The sequence below is a fragment of the Papaver somniferum genome, unplaced genomic scaffold (assembly GCF_003573695.1).
Source record: "Papaver somniferum cultivar HN1 unplaced genomic scaffold, ASM357369v1 unplaced-scaffold_133, whole genome shotgun sequence".
NCBI classification, from domain to species: Eukaryota; Viridiplantae; Streptophyta; class Magnoliopsida; order Ranunculales; family Papaveraceae; genus Papaver; species Papaver somniferum.
In genome coordinates, this window is record NW_020622492.1 from 1880632 (window position 1) to 1903854 (window position 23223).

At 35.5% G+C, this 23223-nt stretch overlaps 2 long non-coding RNA genes across 5 annotated transcripts; both read left to right on the forward strand.

Annotated features, from left to right (window-relative positions):
- The first annotated feature begins 146 nt into the window (after window positions 1–146).
- On the forward strand, window positions 147–2380 carry LOC113333442. Of its 4 annotated transcripts, none has more exons than XR_003351994.1 (5): window positions 147–513; window positions 782–880; window positions 1582–1631; window positions 1754–2037; window positions 2143–2380. It is a non-coding gene; the product is annotated as an uncharacterized LOC113333442 (long non-coding RNA). The 4 variants fall into 4 exon arrangements; XR_003351992.1 differs by having other exon boundaries at window positions 1754–1908; XR_003351995.1 differs by having other exon boundaries at window positions 1613–1631; window positions 1754–1908.
- A 20053-nt stretch (window positions 2381–22433) lies between these two features.
- On the forward strand, window positions 22434–23211 carry LOC113333745. Its single transcript, XR_003352303.1, has 3 exons — window positions 22434–22614; window positions 22700–22770; window positions 23122–23211. It is a non-coding gene; the product is annotated as an uncharacterized LOC113333745 (long non-coding RNA).
- Window positions 23212–23223: the final 12 nt, after the last annotated feature.

Here is a 23223-nt window from a genome sequence, read left to right on the forward strand (position 1 = left end):
TTTTTTTTTGGATATCGTAGCTCTTCCCTCCAAACTAGGGGTGAGCATAAAAACCGGAACCGCGGATTTGACCCGTATCCGTCCGCAAAATTGCGGGTGAAAACCAATCCGCAAGAGTTATGGACCGGACACGGGTGCATTCTCAAATCCGCACGCGGTGCGGTTACGGTTGCGGTTGGGATTTGATAACCGCGGATTACCCGCACCGTAGGACATATAGGGAATTTAGTAAATGTATTAAGGACAATATGGGAAGTTGGAGTTTGATATATAAACATCTTTAGCTTTCGGTGAAACCTAATAGCATCAGTTTTTTTCGAGAGGAAAAGAGACCTAATAGTCTCAGAGAAGAGACTTCGATTCTTCTTCTTCTCTGAGTAAATTAGTTCTCTCATTCATCTTCTTCTCATCACAGATTCACAGTAAATATCCTTCGATTCATCTTCTTCTCATCACAGTAAATTAGTTCTCTCATTCATTCTTCTTCTCTGAGCAGCATCAGCATCAGTAACTGTAAGTAGTTCTCTCATTTTCATTTCTTTTGACTTTCAATGATTATTATATGTTCTAGTGATGTTGATTTCGTTTTAATTGGTTTGGAATTTTCTTAGATGTCAAAATAATTTTGAGTATGTTTGATTTAGGGTTTTCTTAAATTAGTTTTTTCTTCCAATTTAGAGATTTTGGGTGATTTGGTCGGTAAAGACCATTATCAGTGCTGAAAATTAAACCAGTTGTGGGTGTGGATTGTCTAATTCATGTATGTTATTTATGAAACAAGGTAGATCCACGGATTGGAGAGAAGAATCTTCAGGAGAACAGTATTTAAAATCCTTGGGTAGGTGGTGAAGCTTGTATTATCAGTGCTACAATTGTTTGGGTATGATGTTGCTATCTCTGCATTCTGTAACATATCTTCTTATTTGCATTTTGTAATACTGATTTTTTTCCTCCTATGCATGTTGCAAGTCTTTGTAGCCATATATGTATGTAGCTTAGTAGTACAGCTTCTGTGTAAAATGTTATCAAATAGTATACCTTACTAATAAATATGGAAGAATAGTCTTATAGAGAAAAATTGCTGGTGGAGTCATTTAGCTTTAGTGTATCCGCAATTTCCTGTAGTATTTAAGATGTGAATCATGTACATAAGATGGAAAATCATGTGAATACTGATAACTGATTTAGAGTACTTATAGTATTACATATGTGGGTACAGTGTGTACATCATTTTTATTAGATGGTTATTGTTTTCAAAATTAGGTTCCTGCAAACGGTAGCATGATTACATAGCGGCTACTAATATGTATTCATTATAAGATTAGATTTTTTGAATAGCATGTGGGTCGAATTTGAAACTTGGTTTCCTAACATCTCGGCTAATTATATTCATGTCTAGCATCGTATCCAACATTAGAGAGTTTCGGTTAGATCTACCGCTTCACTCATCGATAACTCATATTATTGGTCAGCTTATGCAAATTTATTAATGATGAGCTTTTGTGCCTGCATACTGTAGTTGCATGCCTGTATGATAACTTTCGCAATTTTTACTCTTTTTTTTTGTCCCTTTTCAAATAGCAATCTGACTAATCCATATTGTTGCGAGTAGAAAGCATTCCCTTGGTAAGGTATATCCCAAAAGTGAGCCTTCTTATTTGAGTTGATTTTAACTCTTTTAGTTTATAGATCATTGCATCATTGATTCTGTCAATCTTATTTTTCAATATCTACTGTCAATGGGTATGAACAGGAGAATCTGAGAGCAGATGGCTTCAAGTACTAAGGGACCTTCTATTCCTGTTGACGATCCTGATGAGAGCATGGCTACAGTTAACCCGGCAACCGTCGAGACCTATGGGGCATAACTTTTTGTGTGCAAATTTGACCTGATCAGTTCATTATAGGGTCTGCGTGCATAACTTTCTATTAGTCTCCTTGGAATTTGATTAGTCATAATCAATCTTAAAACTCTGGCTTGTTGTTCCTCAATGTCGATTGGGTCTGCGGTCTAGTTGTGATCAGCCCTTTTAAATGGTCTTTACTAACCAATGCTGATTGGTTTTTGTTTCTTCTTGTTTATTGCTGCCTTATATCTGCCTTATAGTGTTTACTGATTATCTATAACTCCTCATTTTACAGATGCGGCAGAAATCTTGCAGGAAATTCCAGACATATCTATCACGGATTGAATCCAAGGTCTCTTTTTTAGTTTTTGGCATCAGAGATTCATATGGCTTGGCACCAGACTTGTTGCATTTGAATTACTACTCTTTTGTGTTAGCTGTTAACTATCTTATGTCTATTGTTGCTTTTGAATTACTGAATTATAACTCTTTTGTGTTAAAAAAACGTCTGCACTCTAGTTTGTAACTTTCTAATTTCTACACTTAGTTTTTTTTGATGATTCTTGTGATCAAATCCGCGGTTAATCCGCAACCGGCCCGCAAAATCCGCTGATCCGCAAAGGGCAAATCCGCGGATGATTGGGCCGGTCACGGTTTGAATTTCCAAATCCGCAACTTTGACGGTTTGGTTGCGGGTGACCCCTAATCCGCAACCGTCCGTCCGTTGCTCACCCCTACTCCAAACCTGCCTCTTAAGACACGCACCCGAAGAAGCCCATTGGGGTACTCTAACTTTGTCTTTGTTTGAAAAGTGTAGACCATCTTATGCGATGAGCCGATGATAGAGAAGTTTTAGTAGTACCACTAAACATTTCCTTGAAAATGGGCCCCAACTTAGTTAGACTACAACCCCTTTTCAGTCTTTCGGTACTTTACCATGATTAGTAGGACCATAGTTTTAATAAGACCCACTTGATAATTGGTTAATCACTTTGATCATTTCTTCTAACCATAAACACTTTGACCAGTATCCTTAAACATGGCTGTTCAATCAGATTCCATATCAACAAAGAAACTGGAATATATGCTGATTAAATCTGACTTTTGTTCACTACATTAAACAGGGAGATTTTTTTTTTTTTTAATAAGAAAGATAGTAATTTTATTAAGCTGAAAAGGCTTACAAACATGTTGTCTTTTTGTAGACATAATTCTAGCCAAGAAGGGATTGTCTCAATCCATTCTTTATCAGCACTTGAGTTTCTTGCATATTTTGTTATTGTGTCTGCCACATGATTAATGTCTCTATGGACATGAGTACATACCCATTCTTAAAATAATTTAATAAATTTAAACTATCTAAGATAATATCTCTAACTGTCCATTTGATTGAACTTAAACTGCCATTGAGATCTTTGATTACATTCTCACAATCCCCTTCCAGATGCAGTTTCCTTATTCCTTTTCTCCTATCCCAAATAATTGCCTCCAAGAGCGTCTTTGCCTCCGCTTGTTCTGGGTCTATTACTTTTGTATATCAGCATCTACTCCATCTCTAACACTTGCACAATTGCACAATATTAGTCCAATTCCTACATCTTTAGTTTTTTCTTTGAAAGAAGCATCAAAATTCAGTTTAACAAAAGATGATTGAGGACATGTCCACTGCGAATGCTGGTTATGCCAGAGACTGTCTCAGTGATACGACTACTACCTATGCCAGTCTGAGTAATCATTTGTTATCATAAGAGATATTTGGTTATGCCAGGGAGGTTCACCTCACACTTCTATTTTCACCTTATCTCATATTTTAAGAGATATTTTTCTTAAATAAAACTTAAATGATAACGCGTTTAAAGCTATTATTTTGGAGATATGTTTTTCTTACAAAGTTACACATACCTACAAAGAATGAGCACATTCTGAGATACCGAACCTCACTATTGATCAATCTAAATTTTAATGGTTGAAAATTTATCGATTTTCGATGGTTGATTTCAAAATAGTAGATGGTGAAATTATACTTTTCAGAATGTGCTCATTTTTTGTGGGTATATAGAGCTTTGTAAGACGAATATATCCCCATAATATTAGCTTCAAATACGCTACCATTTGTTTTGTAGAGAAAAAATTGGTACCCAAAGTGTTAGATAGTGTGAAAATAGGAATGAAAGGGGTCTTCTCTCTACGTTAAAATGTATTTTCATATATTCCAAAAATTCTTTATTAAACCTTTCTCAACTTATTTGGGTGTTATCTAGGACTACTCTAATGGTATAAACAAATAAGAAAATTTGCTGATTTATGGGTCATTATAAAAATAAGTGAAAACGCGGGGTTTCAATGTACACCACCACTTTTTTATTAGGAAATCTGTATGGAATAACTCAATATTATTCCGAGAGTAAAACTCAATCAAGGAAAAGTACTCAGAGTTATATCTCTCTTTCTCTTGTGATTAGAACGTTTACAGAAACAAGTCTGTGAACCTAATCACACAGAGATTTCTTGGACGGTGCCATAGACCAGTTTTCCAAGAACCAATCTAGTCTTATCCAACAAACTAGGTTGGATGTATCAACTTAGATTGATCAACGTACAACCTGTGATATTTCAATTATAAAGATAAACAATATAATGCGGAAAAAAATAACAGAGACACCGGAAGTTTTGTTAACGAGGAAACCGCAAATGCAGAAAAACCCCGGGACCTAGTCCATATTGAACACCACTTTCTATATTAAGCCGCTAAAGACACTAGCCTACTTCCAATTAACTTCGGACTGAAATGTAGTTGAGCCCTAAAAAGTATCACACCGATTAAGGTACAGTCGCGTTCCTTGCGTCTCTTGAACCACGCCGGATTCTATGTACTTGATTCCCTTAGATGACGTCACACCAACTAAGAGTTGCTTCAACTCAATTGAAGACTTTAAACCAAAGCTTTCTCTTATATATTAATCCTATAATTGATTTCCTGATTACAATCAAACGATGATTGAAATCAAACGTATGATAAATGTGATGGAAATCGATAGCAACTTGAGAGAAATCTGGCTATCCTCGAAATCTGGACTTAAATGCAACCTAGATTATTACTCACCTCACAAGTTTAGAAAACTTGTGGAATCAACAAAGTCTGAGACGAAGAGAACTTTGTTGATTACTATTTATCTTGATCATAGGAACAAGCTCTACAAACAATCAAGATCGGGATACTCAAGTTATTAAGGAAAGATAACTAGACCTGGATTCATGAATCCCGACGATGTCTTTATAGTCGTTAAACCCTAAAAAGGTTAGGAAGAGGACGACTCTAGATACAACTAGGACACACCAAAAAGTAGTGTTAGGATTCAAAGATCCCAGTTTCCAAGAGTTCCCCTTATATAGACTTCAAATCCTTGGTTTCTTTAGGTAGGCCTGTCAATATCTTTCCGAAATCCGGAATCCGTTTCCGAGTATTCGGGATCCTATAGGATTTTATCCGTTTTATCGGATATCGGATATGGATATTTATCGGATATTTCTTCCTTAACCTATCTGAATCGGATTAGGCTCCATCTGTTTGGTTAATATACGATATCCGATAGAGTCAGGGATATACTTGTAATTTTTCTGTAACTCACTTCAATGGCATGTGTTCATCATCATTTAGATGTACAATCAATGGCAGTAATTAGGTTCTTCGACTGTTCTTTTTCTAATTGTTGCAGAACTCAAATTATGTTCTCAATCACCCACCACACATTCATAAAAACAATGGCAATAACTTGTTATGGCAAAAAACTCTCCTCTTTCGATATCTCATCTCGGCTTTAGAAATTATTGAAATCATAACTGAGCCTGCCTTGACCTCTGAGCTCTCTCCTACTTCTTCTCAAAACCTACCAGAACCGTAGTACCATTGAGATTAGCCGCGCCAGAACTTTAGTGAAGCATCGGTCTTTCAGGTCTTTAAACAGACACATTGTGTGTGTTTTCTGGTAGTAAAGGGATGAGTAAGTTGTGGTGTTTCTAAGCCCTTTTATATCTCCATCCCTGTAGTAATTACACTTCTAAAACAAACCCATTATTTCAATCTTGTCACGGAACACAAAGACTGCCTCCAATCGTTATCCGTTCATCTTTATTCTCTTCTCATTTCAACGGCAGTGAGAACACCCATTCTTCCCTGTATACTCATTCTCAGACAAGATCAAGCCTTACCAAAACTTGTATCACAGACTCCTTGTTCTTCTCATCTTCGAAAATTCTATTTCCTGGGAACATTTACTTCTGTTCCCAGAAACCGGATTTTATCGGAAAAAATTCCGATATCCGATAGCTTATCCCTAACCTAATCGATTTGGAATTTTTGGATTCCGTCGGATATTATCGGATACCGGATATCCGTTAACCCTTAACCTTAACCTTATCGGTATTGCCAATATCTGGCGGATATTTATCCATTGCCAGCCCTAGCTTTAGGTTTAAGCTAAGATAGCTTTGGAACCAAGCAAACAATATTCACTGTTAGATGAAAGCTTTGAATTTTATTCATTTAAGCAAGATATACACATAGGTTTGGTGAAACTGCACTTGAACCATGTACAAAGACTATGTTCAATATGGTTAGCCGAAACTAGCCTGTTTGAACTTAAAAGCTTAACATTCATTTTCATGAACACTGAGACATTAATCTTGAGTCACAATTATGTGATCAAATAAGTCTATTGTTGATTAGAGAATTGATCAAATGCAAATTGTCTCGTAGAAATAATTTAATCGCAATTGAATCATAATCGACATAGTTGGTAAATACACAAAGTACAAATACTTAAGTAGTTCGTGAATCGGCCGAGTCAAGTTACACGGACCGATTTGCAAACTTTACAAGCAAAACCGAGTTCCGGAGTTGAAAGAACTTTTTCAGTTCACGTACAGGTTTGCAAACTTAGGTGCAATTCTAAGTTCCAGAGTTAACAGAACTTTTTCACTTCACATACCGGTTTGCAAACTTAAGACCTTTACCGGTTCCAGAGTTCACATAACCTTTTCAGTTTGTGTACCGGTTTGGGTACTAAACTGGTTCTAGAAATCGAATTGTATTGGTTCGCATACCAGTTTGGATACTTAAACCCGGTTCCCTTACCACAGTTCCAAAATGGTTTGTATGCGAATATGCATACCTATCCGGATCACGAAACAAACATATTTTCCCATGATGTGCATACAAATATGCATATCACACAAATCTGTAAGTCGATATATCGCTACTCCGCTACGTGTATGAATACATGTAACACGGCTTCAGAGCTATAACAGTTATCTCAGTTGGTAAGACTGATACCACTGTCTTGTAATCCGAATATAGTAGTTCTATATTTTTCTCTATGTCAGTTCAAAACATTCCTGAATAACATCAATAACACATATAACTGTTCCAGGCTATTTACGAATGATAAACTTGAATCACGATTTGGTTCCGAACAATAAATTGTTCTCCGCCGAAATTCATCAAGCATGAACAAATGTTCATTAAGCTTAGTCATTATATTTCCAGAAATTCTTAAACTAAATAATTAGTTCTCGACTTGAAATTTTTGTCAATGCAAGCTAGTGTAATTAGTTTTGCGATGTCGTCTCAAATGATAGAAAGGTGAATATAACTTGAGATATTGGTGGTTTAGTCTTTAGTTACCTTTTTTTGATGAAGTTCTCCAAAAGCTTCGGTTGATCTTCGCCTTCCAACGTTAAAACGCAATAACGACTGCATTGATATAATATTTATCAACTATGATCTTATCCTAGTCCGAGACTTAACTATTTGTAGACTAGAAATCAAGATATAGTTTTGACAACTAAATTTGACAACAAACTTGATATGGAAACACCTGTGAGTTCGACCAAGCAATGCTCTTATAATCTCCCCCTTTGTCAATTTTAGTAACAAAACTATTAATACATATGGATAAAAAAAATAAAGCTTCGAAAACCTCCTCGATCCATCATGTCTTGATTTCCTTGGTTTCTTCAACTCTCTTTGAACTCTTCGTTATTTCAAGTCACAACGATTTTGAACGTGTTCAACTCAGCATCGTTTTTGTTGAAGATCCGTAACTATAACAACTCTCGTCGTTATACAGAAACACATTATTATTCCTTTCTCCAAAGTTCAATTGTATCACAACTCTGAAATACTACTACGGTGATATGTTTCTCCCCCTTAATCAATACTGAAAAAGTGGAAGTATAACAACCACATCCAATAATTTGTTCAACAATCTGTATGGACTAAACTCCAATATAATTCCGAGAGCACCAACTTAAAAGCGGGACTCAATCAAGAATTATATCAAAGAGATTTTATCTCTTTCTCAATACAGTCATCAAATGAAACAGATAGAAATCTGCAAGCCTGATTGATACGAGAAATAACTTGGACGATACCAAAGACCAATGCTCAAGTGTCAATCAAGTTTTATCCAACAAACACAAGAGTGTGATAACAAGAAGATCAATACTGCGAGAAAAATCTCAAAGAGTTTGTTCTATTTTCCGTTTATAAAAAATATAATAGATTTAACTTCTGAGCATATATGAAATATTAGCTCGACTCACGAAAACGTAAAATGCACAAATATTTCATAAGACTTCTGCAATAATTAAACCAACAATGATTACATACTACAAGTTCATCTTCCAACAACTCTGGAATTTAAACAAATAAATCTAAAAACATGCAAGATGAAAAACGTTGGAAATAGCTATGTGTAATCACAATCTTTGCTATACCAAACCTAGTTATCCTTCTTAAGAATAAAATCCTGAAAATAAGTTTCCTAGAAAATACAAAAAGAGAAGAAAACAAAATATACTAGATTTTTCCAGAATCTTCATTGATTTTGAGACCTTTGAATTTGTCATAAACTGTATCCACGAGCTCTTCAGATAAAATATCCTCATTGAGAAGTTCACGAACATGAGATTTCATGAGAACAAGGTTAGCAGAAACCTTTTTCAATTCAGTCTTCAACATGTTTAAACTTTTTAGCCTTTCAACAAGTTCTAGTTTAGCTTCTTAAAATTGTTTAAGGAAATCATAAACGACTTCAACAGAAATCATCTCTTCTCGTTCAAGATCTTGATGATCATAAGCAAAATAACAATTCACATCATACGGAATTTCAGATGAATCAGAAACTTCTCATCGACCAGCGTTCTCTTGTTTCCTCTTTGTTTCTATACGACCGCGATTAAGAGCTTTTTCCATGCTTTCGAGAATTCGAGACATAGGAAACATGCTTGGTTGCGGAAACGTGGATGAGAATTTCTCAATCACAAGTTATGGTATATAAGGAAAATATGTTACCTGGGTTGCTCGACGGTTCGCGACTCGATTTAGATATTAGGTTTTCGTGCGGTCAACAAGAAAAGATACGGGTACTTCTTGTTAGTTTATTACCGTTTGATCCTAGCGGGTTTCAGAACAATTTTTTTTAATGGTATCAAAAAAGATTATTTTAAAGAGCACACAACAATTTATTAATACTGCACCTTATCCTTTTGATAAATATTCTTCCTTGAAAATTAATGTATTCTTAGCTCAACAAACGTGAGTTTATAGCACAAGAGAATCAATATTAACGAGAAGATTTAGATTATCATGAAGGGATTGCAATACGAAAAGATAGTTGCATATCATAAATAAGTACTACTTGAGATAAATAGTACACCTGTCAACAATAATCCTTATCCATCAAGATTTTTTATGGATAAGGTTCCAAAATCTTCACCTAGCTTGCACAAGGGTGAGTTGTACACTCACCACCGGAATACTGCTGATGTTTTCTTCTGCTTTTTCTTTTGATACGTGAAAAGTGATCATAGAAATTACTGCCATCAAAATAAATGATTAGAATTTTTACCTGAAATTCCTTGTCTTGAAACGGACAGTTTATCGATAAGATCCTTATATCCTGTGATGATCAAATTCAGGTTAGCTTGTTGAGTTGTTTTAAAAGTTTCCACCCTTTTTGGAGGTATATAGGTGTCCTTTTGAACCTGTTAGAGTACTTCTCGGTCGAACTCGTAAGCGTTGCTATCTCAAGCTTGTTTATCAAGTTTAGTTGTCAAAACTATAAGTCTTGATTTCTAGTCTACTTATAGCTAAGTCTCGGATTAGGATAGTTAAGTGTGGTTGAGCATTAGACTTCACGGCGTTTATCAATTGAAGAAGGAGAACTACTAAGGGGAGCTTGTGGAACTTCATCAACAAAAGGTATATGGAAACTTGAACTCATTTATCACTCAAAAGTCTATCTACTCTATTTCCTATTTGAGACAAAAGTCGTATAGCTATATAGACTTCGATTATACACATTTGATATTTCGAGTTGATTTTAACTCGCTAACATATTTCTCGAAATATGTGTTGGTAAGTTTTCGCTTTAACCAGATTCATCTTATATTCTTGACGAAAGTCAAAAGATGATCATGTGAAAATCTCCTTGTAACATCCTACATGATTTGTGTGAGACAGTCATTTGATGATGACTCGGAATATTTCGTATTGATCATTCGATCACTTGAAAATTTCTTTGAAGCTAATAGTCTGTGTGAGACAGATTGGTTTATCAAGTCTTCGACTTTGGATCGTAGCAACTATTAGTTTTGTGTGGGATCAGCTAAGGGAATCAAGTGCGCAGAATCCGGCATAGTTCTAGAGGCGTAAGGAACGCGACTGTACCTTGATCAGTGTGAAATTGGTTAGGGCTCAACTATATTCCAGTCCAAAGTTAACTTGGAGTAGGCTAGTGTATGTAGCGGCTTAATACAGTGTGGTGTTCAAATCTGGATTAGGTCCCGGGGTTTTTCCGCATTTGCGGTTTCCTCGTTAACAAAATTTCTGGTGTCTGTGTTATTTCCGTATTATATTTGTTTATATAATTGAAATATCACAGGTTGTGCATAAGTTCAATCCATTGTGAATCCAACCTTTGGTTGTTGATTATATTGATTGACACTTGGATATTGGTTTTTGATACCGTCCAAGTTATTTCTCATATTCAATCGGGCTCGCACATTCCTATTCTTTTGATTGCAGATTGAAGTAAGAAATTGAGATATAACTTTTGGATGTACTTTTATTAAGATTGAGTCTGACTATCTAGTTGATTCTATTGAAAGTATATTGGAGTTTGTCCATACAGATTGCTAAGAGAAATATTGGGTGTGGTAGTTAGACCCCCCCCCCCCCTTTTCAATTGGTATAAGAGCATGCAGACACACTAAGATCTCATAAGTCTGTGTTTGTAGCAATCTGACTATATGGATGAGTCTATCTCTAAAAACGTAATTGTTTAGAAATTACCAGATGATTTTCAAAGCTTGGATTCACCTGAGAGAACTGTCACATCTAATTCAATATCTAAACATTTTCTTGATGTAGAAATTGTTGATAACTGGGAAACACGCCTAGAAGAACAGTTGGATGAACTTTCAGATGAAGGTGATTCAGATATTGATAGAGATGTTGATGAGGAAGTCTCAGAGTATGTGAAGGTTTTGAATTCGTTGGAAAAGAAGAAGATGACAACTTCTCATGTCACACCTCTTCTAACTCCTCTCAGTCGAGAAAACAAGAAATTGAAAAGGATTTGCGGAGGTCTTTATTTTTGGAATCGCTCTTGCAAATCGATCCTCAAAGACTCTGAGGAAAACCTGATGATACATATTGATCTCTGTACCTTGGTGACTATTATTATAGAGGCGGAAGTCAGAATAATAATATACGAAAACTAGAAAATAGAACACACTAGAAACCAGTTTCGAAGAAAATATCTTCTCTAGATTATGAACAAGAAAACTATTACAATTCTCTCTTTGTTACGCTCACAATATTTCTAGGTAAATTACCTTAAAATATTATCTAAGCTTGCTTTTACAATAATTAATTGCCTCACAAACTTCTCTCTAGGTATTGTGTTAAACCTCCTTTTCTAGGTTTCAAACCACACTCTCTAGATTGTCTTAGCTATGAGCTAAACATCTCTATTTATGGCTTTAACGATTTCCTAAACCTTATAGGAATCTATTTCCTTATCTAGGAATAATTCCTTTTCTAGGTATATTTCCTTATATAGGAATATTACCTTGTCTAGGAATATTCTTAATCTAGGAATAATTCCTTTTCTAAGTATATATTTCCTTATCTAGAAATATTACCTTGTCTAGTAAATATTCATTTTCTAGGTATATTTCCTTATCTAAGAATACTGCCTAAAAATCAATATTCCTTCCTTAAATTACAATTTTATCCTCAATCCTTCTTGAGGATCACTAGTTCCCGGAGAGAGGAAGATACACATGTATCATGCGCCCCCACTCAAGAACTTGAACCCCTGTGAAAGTTAGATTTGGAGGTTAGGGAACCCGAGAGTTCCTTTCTCCATGCTGAACCATCTCTCCTTGCTGGGAATTTGACTTCGACTTCTAATTAGAAAAGCGTCCTTATCTTTTTGTGTTGCCTTAGTCTCTCTTCGCTCTGTAATGCAATCCTCTTCGAGTGATTCTTCTCTATCAAACCACAAGTCTTCCACGTATGGCAAGATCATCTTGTCATATCCATCATCATCTAGTAATGGTGGTTCAAACATCTTCAACCTTCCTAGGTCATCTTCTTCTTGTTCGGTTAGGGTTTCCAAACAAACTCTACTCGGCTTCTCGTCAAGAGAATGGGTCACAAGGAGAATGAACTTCGTACTAGAATTCACCAACCGTTTATCCTGAGTGGTTGTAATCGAGCTCGCTCCCTCAAGTGGAGAGTCTATAGCTCGTATTACAAAATCTTTTCCATCTTTGGTAAAGGCATACTTCTGGTCTCTCCTGTGTAAAACCGCATCTCGATCCCACAAGTAAGGACTAACAAGTATAACCTGACAAACATCTAATGGAACCACATCGCATGTAACCTCATCAATGTATGACCCATCAAAAGCAAACTTGAACATACACTGCTCTGCAACCTGTAGCCCACCTTCCTTTTGAAGCCACCCTAAAGGATAGGGTTCGGATGTTTGAAAGTCTTCAAACCCAAGTTATGTACCAAAGAATGTGAAAGTAAATTCTTTTGACTTCCCGGGTCAATAGCAGCATCAACTATTGATGTTTTGACTTGCATCTTCAATGTGAAGAGTCGCTCCCTAAGATCATCTTTTGAACGTCTTTATTTTTCCCATGTCATAAGAGAAAGCTTTGAATTGGGTTCCGTTAGTCCGTGTACTTCTTTTGGAGTTTGAGCGACTAGTGCTGCCTTCTTGGCTTCTTTCCTCTGTAACCCTTTAGGCTTTAGATGAGGGTTCTTAACCCAACACTTCGACTACATGACCTGTTTGCTTGCAATGGGTGCAAGTCAAACTTTTCTTGTCACTAGATTTCCCTTCTTCTTTGCTCCTTTCACCTCCTTTCACAGTGGTACCTCCAGATTTCACCTTAGTATTCCCCTTTGAATCAGATTTCTTAAGCCTGCCTTCAATTCCATTAGCTTTTATACTTGCTTCAGAGATAGTATCCACCGAAAACATCTTCAACTCCTTCCGTATATACTCATGGAACCTGGAAATATACTTCATATAGATAGTATGATCTTCCAAGTCTAAATCCAAAACCGTAGCTTGATTCTGAAATTCCGAAGTATATTCTTGTACGGTTTGGTTGTAAGTCTGCTTCAAGTCGTACCACTTGAACCATCTCTCTTCAAGGTAGCCAACCGGATAAAATTGTTTCCTCATAACTTCCTTGAATACCTTCCATGACAATGCTCCCTTACTTAGGTATTTCCTTTGATAAGCTTTCCACCATATTAGAGCATGCTTTGAAAGCTTCAATGCCGCAAAATCTATCTTCTCCTTCGAACCATATTCAAAGAAAGAAAAGTATGTCTCTAGACGCTCTATCCAATTATCCAATTTCTCTACATCGACACTTCCATCATAAAGTGGAATATCAACATGAAAATCAATTTTTAGATTCTTACCGTGACTCATAAACTTACCACGAGGTTTTGTTGCTTTTGTGCCTTTAGGAATCTCAATTTCTTTTTCCTCTTCGCTTTCCTCTTCCTCCTCATCATCCTCTTCTTCCGAACCCCAAGATGGAGATTTCGTCTTTTTTCGTAGGTTTCAGATTTGGTGTATTGGAACGAATACAAGCAACCAACTCGTCCAGGGTAGTTTGAATCGTCTTCATCTCTTTTTCTAACATAACCACCTTCTCGTCGGTAGTTTTTGGTTCATCAGTCTTAGACTCATCGTCTGTCTTAGCCATCCTTGGTTTTCTTGTTCTTTTAACGTATTCTTGCTTTTCGAGTAACTCACCAAGTTGTTTGTAGAGAGATCTAGTGAATATCATAAACCACAGGAACCTTCCCTAAAAGTAACGAACTTTTCTCTGATACCAACTTGATATGCATTGATCTCTGTACCTTGGAGACTGTTATTATAGAGGCGGAATTCAGAATAATAATAGACGAAAGCTAGAAAACAGAACACACAAGAAACCAGATTCGAAGAAAATATCTTCTCTAGATTATGAATAAGAAAACTATTACAATTCTCTCTTTGTTACGCTCACAATCTCTCTAAACAGTGTATCAACCTTAAACTGTTTTCTAAGCTTGCTTTTACAATAATTAATTGCCTCACAAACTTATCTCTAGGTGATTTGTCTCACAAACCTCCTTTCTTTGATCTAGGTGAGTCTGTATTACAAACCACACACTTAGATCGAGAGTGTGGTTTGTGATACACACTCACCTAGATCAAAGAAAGCGGGTTTATGAGACAAATCATCTAGAGATAAGTTTGTGAGGCAATTAATTATTGTAAAAGCAAGCTTACCAAATAGTTTAAGGTTGATCCACTGTTTAGAGAGATTGTGAGCGTAAGAAAAAGAGAATTGTAATAGTTTTCTTGTTCATAATCTAGAGAAGATATTTTCTTCGAATTTGGTTTCTTGTGTGTTCTGTTTTCTAGTTTTCGTCTATTATTATTCTGAATTCCGCCTCTATAATAATAGTCGCCAAGGTACAGAGATCAATACGTATCACCTGAGTAGAAAGTCACTTGAATGTTATAATGTTTATCAAAAATACCTTTTGTTGGAAGAGAAACTTGCAGAAACTGAAGCAAGGATTAACTCTCAGCAAGCAAGTTTTGATGACAGATAAAGCGCTTATCTTGCTCGAGAAAAACGCCTTGAGGCTGATTTAGCTGATGCTCTTGATAAAATCAAGATGTTTGAAGATGACTTGAAAAAATTCAACACTAGTTCAAGCTAATTAACCACTATGCTAGGAGCAAGTAAAAATCATCGTGATACACGAGGATTAGGCTATAAGGGAATAAATGCTCCAAGTATTAGCAAGAGGTAAAAGTTTTCAAGGTTAGTGATTCTTCTCAACAAAAGGTTTCCACTGATGGAAAAAGTGAAATACCTTCACCGGCAGTTAAGGTTCGAAAGAGCAAAGTATATCAACCTCCAAAGTCAGCACACACGGATCGAGGTAAGAACTAAGAACATTCCTTATGTTTGCCACTATTGTGGAAATAAAGGTCACCTGGAAAGGAGATGTCATTTCTGTATAAGGAATGAGAAACTTCATGATATTCTCGTTTGGGCATCACAAAAAGTTATAAAACCAAGATCATATGTTAAGACTAATCCCCTTAACGTTACAGGTTGTAACTGTCCAACCTTTAGGCAAAGAAATCAGTGATGTGATAAACCTATATTTTCCTATAAACGTCATACGAATCTTTTTCACAATCGTAATGGTTATCAAAAGGATAACTTCGTAAAGACGAAGATAAGATCCGATGCTCACAATTGGAGAAAGACTAACTTGCAAAAGAATAGTCAATCCAATTCTCTTTAGAGAAATCTAGAAGAGAGTAATGGGAAGAAGGTTCATATTGTTCTTAAACGCACTCAGAAGTGGGTACCAAAGAAAGCCAGTGATGCTTTGAGTGTGAAAAGGAATGACCTCACATAAAATTCCCTGACTATGGAGAAGGCAGTATCCATGATGTTGAAACTTAAAACGTTCTTTGGAAAAGTGGATTTGGATGTGAAAGGTTCTCAAAGTGATCTCTTTTATGATAATCCAAAAGTGAAACAGAATAAGCCAAAAACTATAGATGGTGAAAAATCCATAGTTACAGAAAAGTTTGTTTCAGTCGCCTGTGGTGAGCAATACATTGTTCACTTCAACACAACTTGATTGTTTTGTAAGTGCATCCTCACTAAGGAATGACGTATTAAGTATACGGTGAGGGAAGCACGAGAATTGGGGCGCACATATTGTGTTAAGTATGATACTGAATATTTGGTAAAGCCGTAGGATTTACGACATGATCCTTCTAAAAGGTATGTCTATAAACTTGGGCAAGATTTTTGTTTTTATCATTTGCTTAGAGTACTTATAATGATCCATGTACCTTGCTTATCGTTCATTTCTACCTATCTTGATTTGTGTTTAAGGTTCTTAAATGTTTAGGTTTGAAAATAGTAGTTCGTGATGTTTGGACTTCATGGTACACATACCAGGTATGCATACCATCATTTAAAATAAAAATCAAGGGATTTTAGTTTGAAAACCTGTTTGCATACTGCTCCACGTCACGAAAATTCGTTTGCAAATCGGTATGCACACGGGCCTGTAGACGTCGATATTTGGTAAACTTGTTTTGGTGTAACTTCTTCGTCCGAACTCGGAATGACCTCATTCTTTTTGAATTATCTTCCTCTTTTAATTCTCTTCAAAATGGAGATGAGAATTCTTGAAATTGGATGAGTTAAGATTGGTCTTTGTCCCGTCTCTTGTTTTTGAGTGTTGTGCTCTATTTCGTCGCACTTGTTCCACTTCTCTTGGACTTGGGCACTTGGATTCTCGGAGTACTTATATTCTAAGCTCATTTGTAGCTTTTACAAGAAGTTTGATGGTGAATTACAAAGAAGAAGTGCAAGAATGGACAGTAATACACGTTTTTATGGGATTCTTGAATGTTCACAATCATCTTATGTGAACTATGGTGCAAAGTCATTAATGAATTTGTATGTTCTTCTTTGTTAAGAAAATCTTTTTATACGCCTTTGGTAGCTATTCTTGGTGTAAATCAGTGCGAAAAAGATTGATTCCACCTTCAAAGGACAAATCATCTTGTATGTGCATTACGAGTTTGTCTTGATTTCTAGGAAACTTCTTATGAGAATTTATTCTTGTGTTTTAAGAAGGATAACTAGGGTTTGGAATAGTAATTATTCTGAGTACACATAGCTATTGGCAACGATTTTCATCTTGCAATGTTTTTAGGTTTATTTATTTAAATTCTAAAGGTTATTTGGAAGATGATTTTGCAGTATTAATATTTATTAGTATTATATATTGCAAAAATAATGTTATGGGATATATGTGTTTGCGTCCGTGAACTATGATTGTCCCATATACGTCAAAAGTTAAGCCTATTATGTCATTATGCAAATATTGATGGAAGATAGGATGAACTTTTGATCGCAAAGATTAAGTCTATTATATGTATTTATGCAAATACTAATGAAAAATAAAATGAATATTTGATCTTTCTCTGATCCACTTCTATGTGAAAGTACTGTGCGGCTACATAAGTTCTCTTATGTTGAGCATTTTCGATTAAATTAATCACGGGATCTCTTGTGGTCAAATTAATTTTGATTTCTGGATACAAATTCATGTAATTCGTTAATGTCCAAAGAAATCCTTCTTTTCTTGTAAAAGTAAGGTCGCTCTTGTTGTTCTTTCGGGAATGACATTTTATGGGGGAGAGTTCTTAATTGAACTTGTGCTTAATTGCCAAATTTTTGTGGGGAGTACGACTGTGGAATATTGTAGGAGTTTTCTTGTATCTTTATAAAATCCTTGATAAATACACTAAGTTTCGACTATGTGAAATCATCAAAACAAAGTTGATATGCTCTCTTTTAGTCATGAAGTATCTCTATGAGAATTTCACTATGATCCCACTAGTTTTCGTACCTTTGCAAATTTATATTGACAAAAAGGGGGAGAATTAATGTGTAGTTCACACTACAAATACATATGGTTTACGGATCATTATGTAAGGGGGGGTGGTTTCCATGGGAGATGAAGTATTGACTAAGGGGGAGTGATACATATCACCATAGTATTGTTGTCAAAGTTGTGATACAATTGGGCTTTGATGTTGTGTGATAATACTATGACACTGTATAACAATGATTGAGAGCTATTTTTTTCTCATTGTTATAGTTACGGATCTTCAATAACTATGATGCTGAGTTGAACACGTTCAGAATCACTGGAGTACTTGGAAGTGACAAAGATTTCGAGTAATGTTTAAGAACCAAGAAAATCAAGCTTTTGGATGAGAAGCTACAAAGTTTATTTATTTTGTAATCCATATGTATGGATAGTTTTGTCACTAAAATTGACAAAGGGGGAGATTGTTACAGCACTGCTCGGTCGAACTCGCAAGAGTTGCTATCTCAAGCTTGTTTGTCAAGTTTAGTTGTCAAAACTATAAGTCTTGATTTCTAGTCTACTTATAGCTAAGTCTCGAATTATAATAGTAAGTGTAGTTGAGCATTAGACTTGACGACATTCATCGATTGAAGACGAAGAACTACTAAGGGGAGATTGTGGAACTTCAACAAAAGGTATGTGGAGACTTGAACTCATTTATCACTCAAAAGTCTATCTACTATATCTCCTATTTGAGACAAAATTTGTATATCTATATAGACTTCGATTATACACATTTGGTATTTCGAGGTGAGTTTAACTCGCTTACATATTTCTCAAAATATGTGTTGGTAAGCTTTCGCTTTAACCAAATTCATCTTATATTCTTGAAGAAACTCAAAATATGATCATGTGAAAATCGCCTTGTAACATCTTACATGATTTGCGTGAGACAGTCATTTGATGTAGACTCGGAATGCTTCATATTGATCATTCGATCACTTGAAAATTGCTTTGAAGCTAATAGTTTGTGTGAGACAGCTATTGTCATCTTCCAAGAATATTTCAATGATTGAAATGGGAGTTTAGAAAAAATAAACATGATTGGATATAACATAGTATGCGTACTTGTATGCTAATTGTTGCAAGTTATTCCAAGTCCGGGAACCATAGTATGCATACCCGTATGCGTACTGGTTGGTTAATGAAAGTCCGGGAACTTAGTATGCGTACCGATATGCGTATTGGTGTGAGTTTCAAGTTCCGGAAATTCAAATGAGTTTGGAAGGTATGCGTACTTGTTCGCATACTGGCGAACCCAAACTTAGTTCGGCCACTTAAGTATGTGTACCCGATTGCATACTTGAGTAGGTTATGTTCTAAAATCGGTTTGTTCATGAACTAATACATTTATATATTAAGGAATGCAATATTTTGCAAACCGTGGCTATAATGTTCATGAATTTATTAAAGTGAATCAAAATCGATTTTGCTTCAATTATGTCTTGTATACTTCTATGAGAATATAAACAATTGAACAACTATAGAACTAGTTTCATTAGAGTCATTTGACCTAGTTATTGTTAAGATGAATATGGTTGATATGAAAGTGTTCATATGGTCAACAAGGTGCAGACGCGTTTAGATATGGTTACTCATATCTAAATGAAGTCACTTTTCATTTGTGTGTAACAAGCTAAGTTCGATCTAACGGTTGAAAGATATTAGATTGAGTCTAATCAGGTTTGCATCTAACGGTGAATATTGAATGCTTTGTTACCAAGATAACATTGATTGCAAACCCTGATTTTAAGACTATATAAGGGAGAACTCTAGCAACTAGGAAACCTAATCCCCACACCTCCTATGTGATACTAGTTGCGACTAGAGTCGATTCTCCTTTAACCTTAGGTTTTTCCAAAACCCAGTAGGTTGACGACTTGAAGACTTCATTGGGATTGTGAAGCCAGAACCAACTTTTTCTCTATAGTTGCGTGTTTTGATCTTGATATTTTCTATCGTGTTGAGTACTATCTTCCTAAGATTTTCTCGAGATTTAATCTACGATAGGAAAGATAAAACGTAGTCACAAACATTTTCGTCTCATCGTTTGTAATTACACAATTCTTGTTTCGCTACCATACGATTAAGAGTATTGTGAGGTGATTGATATTTATAGGTTGTTCTTCGGGAATATAAATCCGGCATATCAATTGGTTCTTGTTCACCTTGATTTATCAAAAGATGGAACAAAACTCATAGGTATATCTGTGGGAGACATATTTATCTATTCAATTGACTTTTCTGCGTGAGACAGATTGGTTTATCAAGTCTTCGAATTTGGGTTGTAGCAACTTTTAGTTGTGGGTGAGATTAGCTAAGGTAATCAAGTGAGCTGAATCCGGCGTGGTTCTAGAGGCGTAAGAAACGCTATTGTACCTTGATCAGTGTGAGATTGGTTAGGGCTCAACCACATTCCATTCTGAAGTTAACTTGGAGTAGGCTAGTGTCTGTAGCAGTTTAATACAGTATGGTGTTCAAATCTGGACTAGGTCCCGGGTTTTTCTGCATTTGTGGTTTCCTCGTTAACAAAATTTCTGGTGTCTGTGTTATTTCTTTTCTGCATTATATTTGTTTATATAATTGAAATATCACAGGTTGTGCATAACTTCAATTAATTGTGAATCCAACCTTTGGTTGTTGATTATATTGATTGACACTTGGATATTGGTTTTTGATATCGTCCAAGTTATTTCTTATATTCAATCGTGCTCGCAAATTCCTATTTTTTTGATTGCAGATTGAATTAAGAAATTGAGATATAACTCTTGGATGTACTTTTCTTAAGATTGAGTCTAACTATCTAGTTGATTCTATTGAAAATATATTGGAGTTTGTCCATACATATTGCTAAGAGAAATATTGGGTGTGGTTGTTAGACCCCCGCTTTTTCAGAACCCATATTTGTGATGGTTACATCAGGTTCTTTTTAAACCGATTTTGCCTTCTACCCTTTTGGTTTGTCCGAAGATTCGTGGATCATTAAGTGCTAACATTCCTAGAAGCAAATTTGCTTGAATATGGTCTCACCTCAAGAGATTTAGGTATCCGAATATCAGTAACACCTTTCAGAATAAAATCCACGGTGTTTTGAAGACGGTCAAACTGAAGGTTTCCGAATCTCAGATTACACTTCCTTCGAACATGTCCTTTACTGTTGCAATAGAAGCAAATTTTCTGAGTTTCAATGACTCAAAACAGGTAGTCTTAACAATTTTGTTTTGTAAAGAACTTTTCCTCCTTGGAGACACTGTTTTATCTTAGTTAGAGAGTTTCAACTGATCATCTCCTATCAAAGTAGTACTTTGATTATTTGTTTTTGGCTGCGATTTTCTTAGAATAACATGAGCAGAATTTGCTCTTACTTTTTCTAATTCATCGCCTTGTTCGAAAACTGTCATCATGGTAGTTTCTTTTGATTCACTGTCACAACGTTGAGCAGAGTTCTCACCCGTTGGTTGAGCGATCTCCAAAACATCATCTCCATGAGACATCCTTGTTTTGGAATCATATTTAGAAATAATAAATATGAGTTCAGAAGTATGGAATTCTATTCGCTTGAAAATTTCAGAACTTTCCTTGGCTGCTTCTTGTTCTACTTCTAAGTCAGACTCATCTGTAAAACAATATGAATGGTACTTTTCAACATCCAACTGTTTTATAGAAACACCGTGTTCATCTCTAGAGAGTTTTACAGTTCAGACTCTCCTCTCGAATCCATAGAAACAGGTTCTTTTAAATTAGTGCAGCGTTTATCAGAGATTGCACTCCTGTCCGTATAGTCATACCTGCTTCAAACACATACTTATTAGGTCTTAATGTGTTTGTCTACTCTAATACCAATTGAAAATGCGGGGGTACCAAAATACACCACCACTTTTTTCTTAGGCAATTTGTATGGACTAACTCAATACTAATCCGAGAGTAAAACCTCAATCAAAGAAAAGTACTCAGAGTTATATCTCTCTTTCTCCTGTGATTAGAATGTTTACAGAAAAAAATCTGTGAACCTAATCACACAGAGATTTCTTGGACGGTACAAAAGACCAATTATCCAAGAATCAATCTAGTCTTATCCAACAAACTAGGTCGGATGTATCAACTTAGATTGATCAACGTACAACCTGTCATATTTCAATTATAAACATAAGCAATCACTACACCATATTTGCATATTAGGAACAAAAATTAGTAACGGAAATTTGGCCGTTACTAATTCGCAACGAAAACTTTCATTTACTAAATAGTAACGGCGCTATCTCAGTTACGAATTTAGAGATGATTCGTAACGGCCCCGTGCATGTTACTATTAGCAACTGCAAGGAAAATTTCATGTGAAACACGCGTGTGCTTGGTAACACTAAGAACTATAATTCTGCCCAAATTATTCTGACTTAAAATATTTTTCCCCCCGAAATTTTCACGTGATTAAGACGTGTGTGAGGTGACCAACCCTAGCTTATACTTATCATCTTTCTCTTTCATTTTCATTCATGCACAAACACAGCTGCCTCTTATTCTCGATCTCTTTCGGGAAAACTTGAACAAGAAAACTTGTTCACCGGAAAACTTCATCACCATCTCTTACTCTCAATCTCTCTCCCTCTTTATCAAAGAAGATTCATTAAAATCAACAACTAGAAGAAGAACTTTTCTCTTTGTTCCTGGTCTCTCTACCTCGATTTAAAGGTAAATCATCATCATAAGTTTTCTATTTAATGATTTTAGAGATGATTGATCTTTTTTTTTCCTGATTTATGTTATTTGTTTGAAGCGACGGAGAAAACCTAAAATCCAGAACACAGATTCCTTTTCAGACAACATCAATGGCCGACAAAATTTGGGGTAAATCTTTTCTATTGTTTTTATCCATTTTCCCCAAAATTTTCGATTAGGGTTTCCAATTTTTTGTTCTGATTTTATTTATTTTTATACTTTTGTGCTTAATTTTGGTTATGAAAGGGGATATTCTTATAATCTCCAATTGGTATTGATTTTAGGGTTTTCCCTTTCAAATCATTGATTGTAATCTTTATAACCTAATTTTTGGGTTAGAAATCGTTATTTTCTATAGTATATTGTGGGTGAATTCTTCAATGGGTTGTTGTTTTTCTGGTTTTGCCCAAGAAAGTTGAAAAAACTAGTATATTAATATCGAATTCTGATAAGAATCAGGAATTGTTTATGATACTACAGGTACTCTATGAAGGGCCATATACGAAGGCTTCTCATTGGGAAGAATTTGGTATTTACTTTAACATTGAGAAGCAAACTTAGTTGGAGGCAAGTAGTTTCTTG